This window comes from Vulpes lagopus, chromosome 17 (genome assembly GCF_018345385.1).
Source record: "Vulpes lagopus strain Blue_001 chromosome 17, ASM1834538v1, whole genome shotgun sequence".
Lineage (NCBI taxonomy): Eukaryota > Metazoa > Chordata > Mammalia > Carnivora > Canidae > Vulpes > Vulpes lagopus.
The window spans coordinates 26,120,695-26,139,654 of NC_054840.1; the positions used below are offsets into that span (position 1 = coordinate 26,120,695).

Sequence of the window (18,960 nt, forward strand, 5' to 3'; positions counted from 1 at the left end):
GTAGCAGTTACACTGAATTATTTTTTAGCAGGGAAAACAGTGATTTGTAGAAAATTTGGCTAGTAGATCCCATTTAAGAAGCTTTGACATTACTTCATATTTGCATACCCTATGACCTAACTTCTAGAAATGCGCAAATGCACTTGTACTCCAAGAATGTTCATAGCCACATTACCCATAACATTGGAAACAATCCCAGCTGGTTGGCGGGAGAAGGGGTAAATAACTCTGGTGTGGCACACAACGGAATACCACGTAACAACAAAATAAACAGGGGAAGAACATCAAGGGATGAGTTTTGGAACCATAAAGTTAAAGGCCGGGATTAGCTTCAGGTATTAGGCCAGGGGTTGAGACCGGTGAGGCATATAGACCTACATGCAAACCACTGCGATGTTACAGGGCTGAATGGTTGGTTGGTTATATTTATCACACAATTATGTTTCATAACTAACATGTTACATGTTATGTCTACATGTTACATGTAGACTTTTCATAATTCAAATAATATTTTTAAAAATTTCATCTGGCAGCAATGTGCACATGGATGGAGGAGGAAAAAACCAGAGCCTGTGAAATCATTTAGGAAGAAGTTTTTATTAGGCATGGGGTAATGAAGGACAAGGCCATCTCAACCAGAGCTTTCTAAACCTATATTTTTTTAGCAACAGAGGCTTTGCCACTATCCAAACAGAACTCTCTATAAGAGGGAGAAGTAAAGGTGCTCTGGTGGAAATTTGGGGTTGCTATTTTTCCCCTTTTCATCCCTTTCAGTGGAACAAGATTGAGCTCTCAATTTCCTTGTTACTTAACTGTGTTGATGATAGATAATAACGCACACAGAAGGAATCTAAAGCCCGCGAGCCCAGTTCCCCACGTATTGGTGGAATTCTTTGAGAGCATCACCAACTGCATGGCTGTGTGAGCAGAGTTCCTTTGCGTGTGACTGCATCTGTTCCTTCTGAAGACCAAGCATTTGCCGTATCTCCCAGGGCCTCTGGAAACCGAAATGGTAAGGAATGATTTTTGCTCCTCCCCTCATTAACGGGGAGCAGGATCCAGCTATGTAGAAGAATGTACTATAGTTGGTAGTATGATACACCTGCGTGCTAGGTGCTGTGGCAGGGGCCAGGTGAGTGGCGTAATTCTCCTTGGGGCTGGGAGGCGGAGGGAGAGGCAGTGACATCTGAACCGGGCTTTGGAGTGCAGCCATCTGCCAGCGGAGAGAGAAGGTAAGATAAGGCCGTCGCAGGGAGAGGGACCAGCAAGGGCTAATAATAACAGTAAGGCGTGAAAGTGCCGCTGGTGTTCAGGGCACAGAGCGATCCAGGTTGGGCTGGATCACAGGGGCTGCGGCCCAGAGGGGCTGAGGAGGTGGCTGCCCAGCAGGGAAAGGACTTTATTCTGGAGGCAGTAGGGAGTCCTGGAGATTTTCAACAAACATGTTTTTCGGAGCTGTTTCTGTCCACAGTCTGGAGTACAGACTAGAAAGTGAAAGAGACTGGAGACTGTGAGTGCCAACCAGGCACCAGATACAGATGCCTGGGCTGGATGGGCCAGGTGGAGGAGACAGCTCGGTGCACATTTCCACAGCCTAAAAGTAGCTTTTCTTTTGGATGACCTCCATTTGCAAGCGCGGGTCAAAACCTGAGCTGTACGATTGGAAGAAAGCAGTTTGCTACCTTATCTGACAATAGCATTCCGGGTGCATTGTGTTCAGGCCTGGAATAAGGAAGAAGACAAAGGTTAAGAGCCCTGATGGTTGCTTTTTGATCACTGGCGAGGCCACATAGCGTTGTAGTCAAAACAGCCTTGGGAGTTAAAATTCTTGTGTTCAGACCATTGCCTTGCCACCCGCGGTAGCGTCTTGGGGAAAGTCACTTACACTCTGAGCTTCATCAAAAATAAGGGTGGCAACACTACCCCACAAGGGTTGTTTTGGAAGTCAGAGGAGAAAATGCACAGGTCGCCTTTACACTGTGCCTGAAACATCGTTTTCATGCAACTGGTAGTTACTAATTTTTAACTGCAGTTATTGCTCCAGAGCAGTGAAGGAACTGCTCTGGGTTCAGCTCAGCTGCTCATCCTTGCCAGCAAAACCCCTGGGTACTGGGCTGGTGAAAAACCCTACCTGGACGTGCATCCCTCTGTCCACTCTCTGCACCCTCTCCTAGCTCTAGCCTGCTCCAGTGTCACCCAGAAACCTGTTCAGTGAGGGCAGATTGTGGCGCATCTGGGGGAGACTCCACGGTCCCTTCTCTCGGCCACGGTGGCTGCCAGGCTGGCAGGAGAGCCTGCGGTGCTAATGGGACAGCACGTCCAGAAGCAGCTTGCTTCATGCACAGGGGATGGGCCAGACTTGCTCCATCTTCAGGGGTCACGTGTGTGTAGATGGCGCTGGAGGGGGGACCCTCCTCGTCCGGCTTCAGGCTCCGCGTGAGCGGGTGTCACCCCGTTCCGTGGGGCAGCAGAGAAGAGAGGTCTCTTACGTAGTGGAACTCGCTCTGTTTTTCCTCCTTGCCTGGCTTCCCTTCTCACCCTTGCACTTACCATTCTTAGTCCTCGAATAGTCCTCTGAGGAATATTAGAAGTTGAAATGTGCATCTGTGTTCTGTCCCCATGTGGCACTCTGTTGTGGTTAAAATATTTTACGTGTTGATAGTAATACCTTGCACTGCCGTTGCACCTCTCATCAGAGGATCTCTGAAAGCACTCCTAGATATTCACACCAAGCTTCGAAATACCCAGGGAGAGGAAAATGTGATTTAAACTGTGTGGTGTGAGGGAAAGAGATGGATGCTTTGCTCCAAATGCTTTGCTCCGTGCCCAGAGCAGGGAGCCTGGGGTCGTTAGTGCCTTCCTGCTAGTGACACACTGCGCCCTGAAGGTTGACCCCAGGGAGCGGCAGCCTTGGGGTCCTGGTTCTCCTCCACCAGCCTCTAGGTATAGGGCATCCCAGGAGGCTCGGCCCACGCTTCTCAGCTCTCACAGTCACAGGCTGGGTGGGAGAAGCCTTGCCTATCTGCTCCCCCCACCCCACCGTGAATAACCCTGGGGACACTATTCCTTCTGGAACCGGGGGTGCCTGAATCGGTAGCGGATCATAGCCGATACCAATGATTGCCCTGTCACCCTGACATTTATCTGACTCTAATGGACTTGGTTGCAAGTAGGGGGGGTGCCTGCCCCCTAAACCTCCAGGTCACAGCCCTGATGCAGCTCCCTCTCTCCTAAGGTGGCTAACGACATTCTCTGCACATACCACTCCTCATTGGCTTGGTGCTAAACTCTTTGTTTAGATTAGAAATAATCCTCATTCCAAACCCATTGCCCCCACCAAAACAGAACCAAAAACAACAACAACAAAAGGTAACTTGGGGCTTTTCTCTCTTCTTGGTTATTCTTACTCCTTTATCATTACCACCTGTGTCATAAAAAGCATTGTGGTTTTGTCCCTATCCCTGCAGGCAGGTGTCATGTTAATCATAATTCAGGCTGGCATCCTGCCTAAGTTTGTTCTCCTATTGTCCATCTGGCCCCACCGAGACCTTCCATTTTTGATGTGCCGTTCTAAGCAGGCTGCCTCATCTGCAATGGGCAACACTTGCCCTCAACCTTCCTTACGCTTCTGTAGGCCACACCCATTGCACTCCTTGCCCACAGAGTCAATTCCACATTAATACAATATGTCAAACAACTACTGAAGATCTATATGCAAAATAAGTCCCAGGTCTTTAGTTCCTTGGCCATGTAGATATCATTAGTCTCTTCTCAGGTATGTATTAATTTAATTTTTGAATAGCTAATATGTGCCAATGGTTCAAAATCTAAAAATACATACTAAACAGCATACAGAGAAAATCTCCCTCTTACCCACAGCCTTCTCACCCCTGGCAACATTTAGTCGCTATTATTTGTTGTGTATCCTTCCAATGTTTCTTTATATGCTCAAAACCAACACAACTCTATCATCTAATATCCTACCTTCTACAATCAAGATCACATTCTGCACTTTGCTTTTTTAATTTTTTTAATTTTTTGATTTTTTATTTTTCTTAAGGATTTTATTTATTCATTCGTGAGAACACAGAGAGAGACAGAGACACAGGCAGAGAGAGAAGGAGGCTCCATTCAGGGATCCTGATGTGGGACTCAATCTCTAGACTCCAGAATCACACCCTGAGCCAAAGGCAGACACTCCACCACTGAGCCACCCAGGCACCCCTGCTTTTTTTATTTAACTGTGTATCTTCGAGATCCTTCTATAACAATATACAGGGAGGGGCAGCCCGGGTGGCTCAGCAGGTTAGCGCCTGCCTTCGACCCAGGGCCTGATCCTGGAGACCCAGGATCAAGTTCTGCATTGGGCTCCCTGCATGGGGCCTGCTTCTCCCTCTGCCTCTGTGTGTGTGTGTGTGTGTGTGTGTGTGTGTGTGTGTGTGTCTCCCTGTGTCTCTCATGAGTAATAAAATCTTTAAAAATATATATATATACAGGGAGTTTCCTTATTCTGTTTCACAGCTGCAAGGTATTCCATTTGTCCTACTAAATGGACATAACTTATTTAACCAGACTCTTATTGGTGGACGTTTATTTTCAAAGCCTTACTATGACCAAAAAAAAGGGGGGGGGTGCAGCAAAAAACCTGACAGTATTTCATTTTGCACATACACAATTCTGTGAGGATAAATTCCTAAGAAGTAAATTGCTTGGTGAGAGGCTAATAATGCATTATTGAAAAAGTAACCTAAAAACACATTTGAAGGTATAACTCACATTTATAAAGCATTTTTATGATGTGCTGGTATTTTATCACCAATGGAGGAACCACCAATATTGTCCTCACAGAAATTTGAGAGAACTGAGAATATGAAAGTGACTTCCACACAGTCATACTTCTCATAGTTGTTAGGACCAAAACTGAAACCAGGAATTTTCATTCCAAAAATTCTCTCCTTTCTATATATAATGCTGCCTCCTGAAGTAGCAAGGCAGGGGAAACGGCAATTTTACTCATCCAGAACTTACCATTTTCTGAAAATGTCCCCTCCTTGGTTGAATATCTCATGTTTGAGAACTTCACCTGGAGAACTTAATGGGACCATAGCTCCCACACTTGTTTGGCCAGAGAATCGCAGTTGAGCTATTTGCTTGACCACCCTACTTAGTGTAACTTAAGGTGGAGTTGGAACCTTGGAAATAAAAACCATTCTGTTCAGAATGGGGCTAACATTAAAACACCCTCCAGGGGAACCTGGACGGCTCAGTTGGTTGGATGTCTGACTTGACTCTTGATTTTGCCTCAGGTCTTGATCTCAGGGTTGTGAGTTTGGGTCCAACATGGAGCCTACCAAAAAACAAAACAAATTAAAAAACACCCTCCAGACAAACTGATCTTCTGGTGGCCTTATTTCCAGAATAAGGTCATTCTCTTAAAACCTTAAGAGAAATGCCACGTTTCAACATTGATGAAGAATCTGTTAATTTCCCAAATGAAGACTGGGATTGGGCAGGGGGGTATGTACTGGAGCAGGCGACGTGGTACTTCCCAAAAGGACTTCTGAAATCTCTGATATTTGGGAAAAATTAGATTCAGTGATGGTTATTAGGTCTTTTAAGTAGAAGGGTAAAATTTCACACTTCCTATGGAGAATTGTGGAGACAGATTAAGAGAAAAGATATGACTCATCGAGGCCAATATTTAATTCTCTATAAAAACTGAAAGAATTTGTTAAAGACAACTTCCAGGGGCACCAGATGGCTCAGTCAGTTGAGCAACCAACTCTTGATCTCAGCACAGGTCTTGATCTCAGGGTCCTGAGTTCAAGCCCTGCATAGGGCTCCACACTGGGCATGGAGCCTAATTAAAAAATAAAAATAAAAAATAAAGACAACTTCCACAGAGAACAAACTGATGCTTGCTGGAGTGACGGGGTGGGGGATGGCCAATGGGTGAAGGGGAGTAGGAGATACAGGATGAATGAGTCCTAGGAATGAAAGGTAAAGCCTAAGGAATAGAGTCAATGATATTGCAACAGTGTTGTATGGTGACAGATGGTAGCTACCCTTGTGGTGAGCACAGCATGACGTATGAAGGTGTCCAATCACTATGCCCTACAGCTGAAACTAGTATGTGTCAACTACTAACTTTTTTAAAAAGGCAATTTCCTCAACTCTGCTTTAAATATTTTATTTCTTATATATTTTGCAGACTTATTATTTGTTAATGTAATTCTGCTTTCAAAAAATCTGACTTAAATGAACGTATTTAAGTTGGAAAGCTCACTTTCCAACTCCCGCACCCTGGCCTCCAGTTTCTGGATCTGCTTCTTCCCACCCTTCAGGGCCAGCTGCTCAGCCTCGTCCAGACGATGCTGCAGGTCCTTCACCGTCTGCTCCAGGTTCTTCTTCATCCGCTCCAGGTGGGCGCTGGTGTCCTGCTCCTTCTTCAGCTCCTCGGCCATCATGGCCGCATCTGTGATCGCCTTCTTGGCTTTCTCCTCCGCGTTTCTGGACTCCTGGAGGGAGTTCTCCACCTCTGCCTGGCACTGAGCTATGTCCACTTTTTTTTTTTTTTTTGACAGAGTTTGACAATACATTATACAAGTTAAACTTGGAAAATCATATTAAATACACCTGTTCTGAGAGAAAAGCATCAAATCCTTTGTGTACACATTTAGTTTTATTGTAACAAAGCAACTTGTACACTTTTAACGTTTAAAACTGAGCATCTTTCCTTTCCAGTGAAACAAAAAGAAAATTTAAAAATAAACAGGAACAAAATTACAATAGAGAATGTCAATTCCAAATAAGATCCTACAGGTTCTGCTGATTCTCCCATCGAGTGGCAGGGCTCAAGTCATCATTAGGAGAGTTTTATTTTAAAAGTGTCATCTTAAACTGCAAGGATGTCCGTTAAACATCACAATTAAACATGCCAAAGGAGAAGCCATGTTGTCAAAATGCCCACTTAACCCACCCAAACATCTCAAACCCACCCTTTGCTGACCTTCTATAACCCCATTTTTTTAATTTTTTTTTTTCTTTTTTTAAACAAGAGAAAGTAGACAGGTACATGTTGGTAAATGCTAACTGTCCATATTCACATAGAGACACAGTGTAATCTCTGAGCCCAATATACAGAGAAAGGAGGAAAAAAGCTAGAATTCTATGCACTACTACACAGGGGCCTAGCACCCTCCAGCTTCCAGCAGAGCTAAGGGAGCAGAAGGTTTTTCTTTTTTCCCACAGAGCACGGTGGTGTTGATTCCATAAAGTTTTTGTTGAGACAGGAAGGAATAAAAATGAATTTGGAACAGAAAGGGGTAGAGATTCTTTTCCCGCTGTATTCTGCTCAAAGTATTTCCCCCCAAAATAAGTTGAGAACAATGGTATAAAGGGAGAGAAAAGAGACTTCAAAAAACAGGGCGAATGAGCACAAGAGGGGGGGGGGGAAAAAACTCTCTCTGTGTGTAAAAACCACACAGGGGAATATCCACATAAGAAAACCTTGTGGGCAAAATAATTTGTCCTTTCTTCAATTCAAATAACATACACACATGCCCAGAAATTTGATTTCGTTATTAAAACAAAAGTGGTTTGTTCTCTTAGACACTAATAGAATCCACAGAAAAAGGTTTCAACACCTTAATGATGACTTCTTGATTCACAGTGAAAGATGTACCTGTCACTCAAATCAGAATACTCATATTGATTTGACTGGTGTGTTTCTCCTGGTGTGAAAAGCACAGGGAAGCCAAATCATAATGACAATGGTTCTTGATGGGCAGGGACCCAGATAAAAGGAGTTTGGTGCATCTCTCCCCAAAAAGAAATGCATACCAGTGGCTAAGAAGTCCCAGATGTGTATATAATACACATCTTCTTCTTTATTCATGTATCTATTGATGGACATCCAGGCTCTTTCCACAATTTGACTATTGTGGACATTGCTGTTATAAACATTGGGGTGGTATATATGTACACTGGAATATTACATAACCACCAAAAGGATTAAATCTTACCATTTACATCGGTGTGGATGGACTAGAGGGTAATAAGCTGAGTGAAATAAGTCAATCAGAGATAGACAGTTATCATGGTTTCACTCGTGTGGTATATAAGAACAACGCAGAGGATTGTAGGAGATGGAAGGGAAAACTTGGTGTGAAAAAATTAGAGGGAGGGAAACCATAAGAGACTCTTAACTGTAGCAAATAGGGTTTCTGGAGAAGAGGTGGGGGGATAGGGTGACCTGATAACAGATATTAAGGTGGACACGTGATGTGATGAGCTCTGGGTCTTATATGCAACTAATGAATGACTGACCTCTACATCTGAAACCTACTGTACTATAATGTACTATATGTTGGCTGATTGAATTTAAGTAAACAAAAATAAAGACGCCCAAATGGTTGAAATCATGCTACCAATTTTCTCTCCTGAGATTTCCTATTTTCTATGTTTCATTTGCTTGCCCCCATTTTAATAACATATTCTTTCGATTTATTAAAACCACTATGAAGTTATTTTCCCTAAACTTTCCTAATGATAGGAATCACCTGGAGTGCTTGACAAACACAGATTTCTGAATAGAACTTTTAAGAGAAAGGCCTGGCATTCTGTATATTTAACAAACACCCAGGTAATTTTTACCAGGAGGGTTTGGGAACAATTAGTTCTGTGTATCTCCAAATGCAATGTTCCTACAAAGCACCTGCTCCTTATTCCATTGGTCTAGAGAGGGTCCTAGATTCTCCATCTCTAACAAGCTCCCAGGCTGTTTGCCAGGGGACCCACCGCATTTTGAGTAACAGGAGGCAGTGGTTGTCAAAAAGACACTCCTGGGCCAGTGGTCTGGGCAGTAGCTCAGAACCTTTTAGAAATGCAAATTCCCAGCCTACACATAATGAATCAGAAACACTGGGATGCAACCCAGCAATCTGTTTTAACAAGGTCTCCAGGTGAGATTTTGGTGCATACTGAAATTCAAGAACCACCAATCTATACTTATGTTTAGCTGCCTCTTGCTGCTTCTGATTAGGAAGTTATTTCATTTGAGATGAACCTTTGCACGTTTCTGATTTTATTCACATCGAATGCCTTTAGATGGTTTAACTCCATTTGGGGTAATATCTTACTAGCACTTTTGTCAAGTGTTCGGGAAATATTGACAAGAAACTCAGACTATTTCGGGGGAACTTGTTCCTTGTTTTCTTTAAATTTAATTTGTATCAACACAAGGTAATAGGTCAGAGCAGGGTTCACAAATGCGTAAAGGGACCAAACACTCAGAGAACACCTTTAAACGAAGTGGCAGGGTTTGGGGGAGGAGGTCTGGTTTCAGAAAGCTGTACCTCAGCTCCACCCAGTGAGTGCCAGGCCAGGTGGGGACTCGGGCCCAGATGGGCCACATCTTCCAATTGCTTACAAGAAGACAGAAAGCCAACTTTTCACATGAAATCTCTCGATTTTTAAATGTTGGCAAACTATTCAGATCTGTCGTAAATATTCTATATGCCTAACAAGCTAGGCTTCCGATAGCAACTCCACGTTGGAGGGACTAGTTATTGATTCACTGGCCTGGCTCCTGCTCCATGTGTCACTGTCTGTCTCAGAAAAAAGAGAAAGCCAGCTGTCCACTGGAGGTCCACTGCTATGAAAACCAAACCCAAACCATCGACCACGCTCCTCTGAAAGGTCAGGCATTTCTTCTCTCTCAGTAGCTACCTGAGCAGCCACGGGTTTGAGCTCATCGAGATACATAGAACATTTTTCATTGGAAAATGGACAGTGTCACACTGTATGATCTGTCTGGAAGCAAAGAGTATCTAAGAGTCAGGATAGCTCTGCCAAGGGGCAGATCCAGAGTTTGTGAGGCCTGAGGCTTTTACAAAGGGGAGGGACTTTATTTAAGAAAAATATGTGAAGTTAGAAAGACAAAGTGGATACCAGTGGATTTATTTTACAACAATTTGTTAGGGTGTTCACTTACATTTTTTAATAGTTTTACATATATTACATAATTTGACAAAACATCTATCCCTTTTCTAAGTCAGCAAAAATATACATTTAATTGGGTAAAGTAATTCTTCAATAAACATTTGTTGAATGAATGTACAAATAAATGAATGATTTCAAAATCTATTCAGTCAATATATATCAAGGGCCCAAAAGTGTAAGGATCCCTGCTAGACATTGCATTATTAAATACATTGTATTTAAGTAGAAGAAGTAAAAAAAAATTTTTTTTTTTTTTAGAGAGAGAGCTCATGCAGACACAAGGGCAGAGGCGGGGCAGCGGGAAGAGAATCCTAAGCAGGCTCCATGCCCAGGGACTCAACCTCACTCACCACCCTGAGATCATGACCTGAGCCCATATCAAGAGTTGGATGCTTGACCAACTGAACTACCCAGGCACCCCTAAGTATAATGAACGAAATAAAATAGAGGTACCAGGCTGGCTCAGTAGAGAATGTGACTCTTGACTCAAGGTGGTGGGTTCAAGCCCCACACTAGGTGTAGATCTTACTTAAAAAAAAGAAAATAATTATGTTTTATTTCATCATTTTTAAAAGTTAATAGTATTTTTTACTATTGTTTTATATGTAAAACTAAAAAGATAAAATGTAAATATTGTTTTATATATAAGCTGGATGCAGACTTTAAAAAGAAAATATTTAAATTTAATGCCATTAACTGTTATTTTTAGCTTTAAAAAATTTTAGTGGGCAGGGTTGGGGGGTGACTGGGTGATGGGCACTGAGGGGGGCACTTGATGGGATGAGCACTGGGTGTTATTATATATGTTGGCAAATTGAACACCAATAAAAAATAAATTAAAAAAAATAAAATAAAAATTTTAATATACAGTCATACAATTTTTTTAAATGTTAGGTAGAGGGAACAGAAAAACCAAAGAAACTGGTATTTATTTAATATATTCTAAATAATATTTTTAAAATCATGTGTAATTCCACACACTAACATAATCACCATTATTATTTTATTTCCTTCAATCTTTTATTTATAGGTACACTTTTTACAAAGTTAAAGTCAGACCATCCAGGGGCACCTGGGGAGTTAGTTGGTTAAATGTATGACTTTTGATTTTGGCTCAGGTCATGATCTCAGGGTTGTGAGTTTGAGCCCTGCATCAGGCTTGTGCTTGGTAGAGTCTGCTTGAGATTCTCTCTATCCCTCTCCCAAGCCATCCCCCTCCCTGCCACCACTTGGGCTCTCTCTCTCTCTCAAATAAATAAATAAATAAATATTCTTTAAAAAATCATATTCTCCATAGAATTTCAACCCTGATTATTTGTTCCTAATACACATAAACATTTTCTATGTTGGTACATGGTCTTCATAATTCTTATTTTAAAAACTGCATAATTATTCCTTAGCTATTCCCAGTAAATGGATAAAATATAATTTATATAACCGTGCTTCTAATCTTAGATTTTTTTAATTTTTGCTATTATAAAATAATGCAGCACTTAACATTTTGATGTACATAGCTTTCTTTTTTCATATTATGGTCCTATGCCTGAGGATATACATATCCCTCAATTTTCTTTTCCCATGTATTTCATTTGTGCACTCTAAAAAAGAACCAGGATTGGAGTTGAAGTGAGAAGGAAGCAGGTGGGGAGATGGTACAAAAGGGACCATCCCTGTATAGATATATTCAAAATTATTCACCTTGATTGGATCCAAGATAGAACTTCGATTTTTTGCATTAAAATTCATAGGACACATTTTTCTCCTATCAGGGATGTTCTTGTACATTTCTTTGACCCCCGTGGATATTGTGCCAAAACCAACAGAGTAGGTCATTCTCTGGAGAATCCTTTCCTTGGGTTGTCAGAAATTATGATAGCTATCAAGAGAGATTTTTGGTAGCCAAATGTTGCAGATTTGCAATTGCCTAATTATGCTCTATATGACATTTCACTCCAATTTATTTATTTATTTTTTATTTTATTTTATTTTTTTTCACTCCAATTTAATAGAAGAAATTGAACATCTATATTGTTTCTATTTATCAAAAACCTGAACAAGTAAAAAAAAAAAAAAAAAACCTGAACAAGTGGTGTGGTGATTATTTTTCTGATCTGTGAATCTAATTACGTGAAAAGTCATAAAAAGCTTTTATTATACATTTACTTAATTTTCTGTGAAATCTGGGCATAAGAATGGGCAAAACACTCAAAGGCAGGCATAAACAAAACACAATCCCTCTCCCCAAGCAGTTTATAATTTTTTAGGAAATCAGGAACATAGGCCTGAGTCAATTAACCTTCTAAGTAAAATTCATGTTCTTAAAAAAATGTACAAGGCACTCTGAGGAAATATTAACATGAACTGGATGCTTAAAGATATTAAGGAATTATGGTTACTTTTTGGGTAAGTTCATGGTATTGTATTTTTTTTCTAAAATTCCCTTCTTAAAAAAGATAAAATAAAATCCCCTTCTTTTAGAGATGTGGAAATACATATGAACAAAATATACTATATCCTAGATTTGCATAAAAATTCTTCAGGCCATCAGAATGGATGGGGTATAGTTGAGACAAGGCTGGCTTGGAGTTGGTAATTGTAGAAGTTGGGCTATGGGTACATTTGGGTGATTTGGTATACTTTTGTATATATTTAAAAACCCATATAAATTATTTACAACCTTATTTAGCTTTCCTTTGACTGTGAAATCTAAGCACTAAATATGACTGGAGCCTCAATGTTCTACGAAGCAGCACACTGGACTCTCTCAACCTCTGTATCCTACCCATCTGGCCTGCTTGGTCTTTCTTTCCGGCCTCCACCCAACTTGGTTGGTCAGCTCACAGGGTCTGCCCTGCATTACTTACAGGCCCCCACTTGAAAGGAAGATGTTGACAAAGGTTGGGTAGCGAGAAATCATGCTTACTCTGACCCCTGCTTGAACTTTAAAAATCTATGTTTATTTGGGACTAAAACAGAAATGATTCATCTTATGAATTTCCTCAGGGCCAGCGGGATCCTGAGTTCTCTTAGATGAATTTATTCGCTCTAAGCTCTAATTGAAACCACAATGTAGAAGCCGGTTGGCTCTCCTCTTATATATTCTATCTGGTAGAAGCAGCAACATCTGCCAGCATCTCAATTCCTGCTTCCTTGGCATTGGGTTGAATTAATCAATAGAGTGTATAACTAACACACAAAAAAAGCCCAATAAAAAAATCTTCCAGTAAAGCAAATGGAAAATTACAAAATAAAAGCTTAATTTTTCTGCAGTTTTTCAAGTAAGCTAAAAGAGATTCATGTTTCTTTTGATTTGAATTGTTTTGAATTAAAATTGAAACTAATAGTATAAACCTGCGATATTCTCAGGAGCCATTTCTTTTGTTATTTTCCCTCTTGGTTGAAACTGTTCCCCCTTCATTCATTGAATTATATCGCTGTAATTACCCAAGTCACTGCTATTAAATAGAAAATCTAATGCCACCATTTTTAAATTTTAGATTCATAGTGTACAGGATGATCTCATCAATGAGAAGAAAGTAAATTTTTAATATTTTAAAGGCTGTTTCTAACATCTATTCTAATATAAATATGCAGTGTAATGGTTCCCAACCTCTTTACCTTTTAGATTCTCCTTAATTATTTCTATCAACAGGGACTTTTGGCATTAAAACAATTTTTTCCTCCAACAAAACCACATGTATTTATTAACAAGTCATCAAGTAATTTCTCCATTTTTTAAAAGTAATCAAAGAACACATGTAGTTCATAATAGGCTTGGAATAATATGTATTACCACCTTGAACTAAAATAGCCCCAGCTAAAAGGAAAGAATTTCAATTCATTAGCAATAGAAAGCTTTTTTTTTTTTTCTTTAGCTAAGCCATTTCTGTTAGACTTTTTTACATACTGAAAATGGTCTGTGGTCTATATTACTACCTTTGCAAACTATAGTTGGGGTAATAGCTCTACTCATTAAATTATATCATTCAGAGCTCCTATAAAAGAGCCTTGGTAGCAAAAAAATAATAGGTTTTCTTAAAGATGATTTTTTCCCCTTCTCATTGATAGGCATTATTACACATAAAACTGCATGGACTAGTAAATCTTTCGGGTATATGCTTTCTTACATTCTTTTCTTTCTGTGTTTTCTTGCTGTAGAACGATTGTCCCTGGCTGTTGCTGGAGAGAAGAGACATCCTGAGGCTGACATGTGGACGTGAGCTCACCAGACAGGCAGGTGGTAAAATGAGTGGTTTATTTTGAAGCCCTTTATCTCCCTACCAACCACCTCTTCTCCCCCTTGAGTTTTCAGTCCGGTTCAATTCAGTTCATTGCATGGAGTGGTAGGCCAGTAGAAAATACTTTAGGAGACCTAATAATGACACATGGTCCCTGCCTTGGAGGACATACAGTCTAGTCATTAGTTGAGAAAAATGATGTGGGCAGAAATACCTAAGTTGAGAAGGAAAATGAGCCAAGTGTTCTAGGGATTTTGAACAGCCTTCTTGGGCTGAACAGGTGTGCGTGTGTGTGTGTGTGGCGGGGGTGGGGGGGGGGGGTGTTGTCACTTCTAGCTATAGGGGCTGGGGAGCTTGATGGAGGTACTGGGTGTTGAAAGAAGAGAAGGCTCCCGGAAGGCAAAGATAGGGAGATGGGGACAAGGGTAATCCCAACAGAGTGAGAAGAACCAGGAGGTCTCTCTTGTCTATCTCTGGTTCCAGGGAATTGGTCTCACACAATTGTGTGAGCTGGTTAAGCAGTCCTATGAGGTGTTGCCTCCATGTCTAGTGCTGGAACTTAAAGGTCACCACAGGCAGTCAGGAAGGGATAATGGCTGTAGAGGAGATCAAGAGAAGGCTGGAAGCCACAAACATGAGGTGGAATTCCACAAGAATGGACTGAAAGCTGTGTCTGTTCTTTTGACCTCTGATCTTGGTATCAAGGATATTCCACAGAAGCTTAGACTCTGTCACAGAGCCGAACACAAATGCCTGGCTCAGGAGTTGGAGGAGCTGAAGGAAGAATCCAGGGCAAAGAAGAGAAGCTGCAGGCTTAGTTGCGATTTCATGCCAATGAGGTGAATCAGCACATCAGCCACATTTGGCTGAGCTCACATTTGTGAGCCACAAAATGGCTGTTTCCCTTCTGCCCTCCACATCTCCAAGAATCTGCCTTATGGCTCACCCTGATAGAAAACATGCAAGAGAGATGCCTGGGTGGCTCAGTGGTTGAGGGTCTGCCTTCAGCTCAGGTCGTGATCCTGGGGTCCTGGGATCGAGCCCCTCATTGGGCTCCCTATAGGGAGCCTGCTTCTCCCTCTGCCTATGTCTCTGCCTCTCTCTCTGTGTCTCTCATGAATAAATAAATAAAATCTTAAAAAAAAAAAAAAAAAAAAAGGAAAGAAAACACACAAGAAAGGGAACTCAGGGAAATACAGGTCAGATGCATTCCAGCCATCACAAGCTGTATCCAGAGTATGGAGCTTTGGAAAATTAAGCTCAAGAGTTGAGATGATATCAACATTAAGTGGCCACTGGAATTTTTTGAGCCAGAGGAACAACAGTGACGCTGACCTTGAACAATGAAGTGGTGAGCAGGACAGATTGGAGGGCCTAACTCGGGAGCTCAGAATGCTGGTGAGTGGTTGAGAGGGGATTCAGGAGGTTGAAGTTGAAAAGGAAGTAGCCAGGCCATGCCTAGAAATTTTGCTGCCTCGGCCAGGGCACAAAGCTTGCTTTTGTGTGTTTGGGGAAGAGAGCAGATCTACATACAAAGCATTGCCTGCCCTTGACATTGGTTCACTTGTCCCATCCATTGTCTTCAGCCTTAAAAATTTTAATATGCTGGGTCAAAATTCTGAGCTTGTGACCCTAGAAGTGTGAGGTTCTAAAGAGAGATTAGTGGATATTTGTCATGTTTTATGGCACCCCACAATAGCATTGAAAATCCTTTCTGTGTTTGGGAAATTTTCCACACGAAGTTATCCTGCTAGGAGACAGTATATCACTCTGGTGGCTTGTTTTTAACTTGGGGAGACTCCGATTTGTAAGGAATCAGGAAGAAACAGACGCCAAACAGAATCACCTTTTTATGACTGAATAGTATCCTGTTACATGGATATACCACATTTTCTTTATCAATTCAACAATTGATAAACATTTGAACTTTTCCAGTTTTTGTCTCATGTACAATGCTGCTCTAAATATTCTTGTACATGTCTTCTGGATAAACATCTACTAGTGCAATTGCTGGGTCATAAGGTAACTTCCAGTTTTGAGAAACTGCCAAACTATTTTCTAACAGTTTCCAGCTTACATTTCCATCAGCAGCGCATGACGATTGGATTTCTCTACATGTTCACCCAAAGTTGGAAAAGCCCATCATTTTAATTATTGCCATTCTTGTGGATGTGTGGTGTTCTCTTGTGGTTCTAATTTGCATTTCCCCAATGACCAATGATGCTGAATTGCCATATAAATACTAGGATCAACTCATCAACTTCTACAAAGCTTACTGAGATTTTGATAGGGAATGCTCTGAATCTGTACAACAATGTGGGGGAGATATGCCATCCTAACTATTGAGTCTTTCAATCCATGAACATAGGATATTTCTCCATTTATTTAGATCTTCTATAATTTCTCTCAGCAATGGGACGCCTGGGTGACTCAGCAGTTGAGCATCTGTCTTCGGTTTGGAGCATGATCCCGGAGTCCCAGGATTGAGTCCCACATCAGGATCCTTGCATGGAGTCTCCTTTTCCCTCTGCCTATGTCTCTGCCTCTCTCTGTGTGTCTCTCATGAATAAATAAATAAAATCTTAAAAAAAATTTCTCTCAGCAATGTTTTATAATTTTCAGGGTACAGATCTTTCACTTTTGTCAAATTTATTCCCAAGTATTTTATTTTTTGATCCTATTGTGAGTTAAATTATTTTCTTAATTTTAGATTGCTTGCTGCTAGTATATAGAAACACATCTTTAAAATACTGACCTTGGGATACCTGGGTGGTTCAGTTGGTTAAGTGTCTGTCTTTAATTCCAGGCTCCTGCTTCTCCCTCTCCCTCTTCCTGCCAATCCCCTAGCTTGTGCTCTCTCTCTCTCTGTCAAATAAATAAATAAAATCTTTAAAAAATAATAAATAAAATTCTGATCTTGTATCCACTGGCCTTAATGAACTTATTTTTGTGTTCTAGAAGCTTTGGGCAGGGGGCAGGGGACTCCTTAGAGTGTTCTATGTATAGGACTACAACATCTGAAAATAAAGACAGTTTTACCTCTTTTTTCTAATCTAGATATCTTAACTTTTTTTTTCTTATTGAACTGGCTAGAACCTCAGTCCAAGGTTGATTAGAGGTGTCAAGAGCAAATATCTTCGCCTTATTCCCATTATAGGAAGAAGCATTCAGTCTTCCACAATTAAGTATGATAATAGCACTAGGTTTGTTTTGTTTTGGGTTTTTTTGTAGATGCCCTTTATTAGGTAAGGAACTTCTCTTATATTCCTAGTTTGTTGAGAATTTTTACCATGAATGGATGTTAGGTTTTGTTCAATGCTTTTTCTGCATCTACTGAGATGATTGTATTGCTTTTGTCTTAATCCTTTTTAAAAATTTTTTTTTAAGATTTGATTTTATTTATTCATGAGAGATACAGAGAGAGAGAGAGAGGCAGAGACACAGGCAGAGGGAGGAGCAGGCTCCATGCAGGAGCCCGATGTGGGACTCGATCCCCGGTCTCCAAGATCACTCCCTGGGCCAAAGGCAGGCACCAAACCGCTGAGCCACCCAGGGATCCCCTGTCTTAATCCTTTTAATGTGGTATGTTACATTAACTGATTTTCAACTATTAAACCAACCTTGCATTCCTGGGTATACATAATCATGGTATATAATTCTTTCATATGTTATTGAATTTGGTTTGCTAATATTTTTAAAAGGCTTTTGCATTTATGTATTAGTCTGCAGTTTTATTTTCTTTGATATCTGTTCTTGGTTTCACATCAGGAAAATGATGCCCTCATGGAATTCACAGCATCTGTCTTGCTTCCATAGACATGTAAATAGAGTTTGCATCATTGTAATTTTTGCCTTATTTCTTTTTTTTCCTTTTGAGAAACAAGTTTCATAAGTTATTTTTAAAATGGAAACTAGGTCATATCTACTGGTTTGACCACCAAAATCTAATAGATATTTCACCTGAGAACCCATGTAGGTCCTCTCTAGGGATGCTGTCTATTGCAGAGACAGATGGCATGCCAGGACCTAAGTACCTCAAAGTCAAACTTCCTAATATATCACAGACAGAAGTGAAAGTTGCCACCTTCTTTTTCTCTTCTGTAGTGTAAAGGGATTGAAAAATGTCTCCCGAGTAGTCATTGACCATTGTCGTAACTTCTTATCGCAGTCCTTTGAGATTTGGGGAAGAGCTATGATGATTACATATATAATCAGTCAAGCTCACTCTACTGATCATAGTGTTTCTATTTTTTTTTTAAAGATTTTATTTATTTATTTATTTGAGAGAGACAGAAAGAGCACAAGTGGGGGAAGGGGCAAAGGGAGAGAGAGAGGGACAAGCAGACTCGCTGCTGAGTGGGCAGCCCAACACAGGGCTTGATCCCAGGACCCTGAGATCATGACCTAAGCCAAAGTCAGACACTTAACCGACTGAGCCACCCAGGCGCCCTCAAAGTGTTTCTAGTTGCCAAAGCCATATCAAGGTCAGAAGAATCTGTGTGCTGATATAATGTTTATTTTTTTATTTAAAGATTTTATTTATTTATTCATGAGAGACAGAGAGAGAGAGAGAGAGAGAGAGAGAGAGAGAGAGAGAGAGAGAGGCAGAGACACAGGCAGAGGGAGAAGCAGGCTCCATGCAGGGAGCCCAATGTGGGACTTGATCCTGGGTCTCCAGGATCATGCCCTGGGCCAAAGGCAGGCGCTAAACTGCTGAGCC

General features: G+C 40.9%; 1 long non-coding RNA gene across 2 annotated transcripts; it reads left to right on the forward strand.

Annotated features, from left to right (window-relative positions):
• The first annotated feature begins 1,051 nt into the window (after window positions 1-1,051).
• Window positions 1,052-16,693, forward strand: LOC121477469. 2 transcript variants are annotated; one of them, XR_005984235.1, is made up of 3 exons: window positions 1,052-1,132; window positions 14,161-14,239; window positions 16,651-16,693. It is a non-coding gene; the product is annotated as an uncharacterized LOC121477469 (long non-coding RNA). The 2 variants fall into 2 exon arrangements; XR_005984236.1 differs by having other exon boundaries at window positions 16,630-16,674.
• Window positions 16,694-18,960: the final 2,267 nt, after the last annotated feature.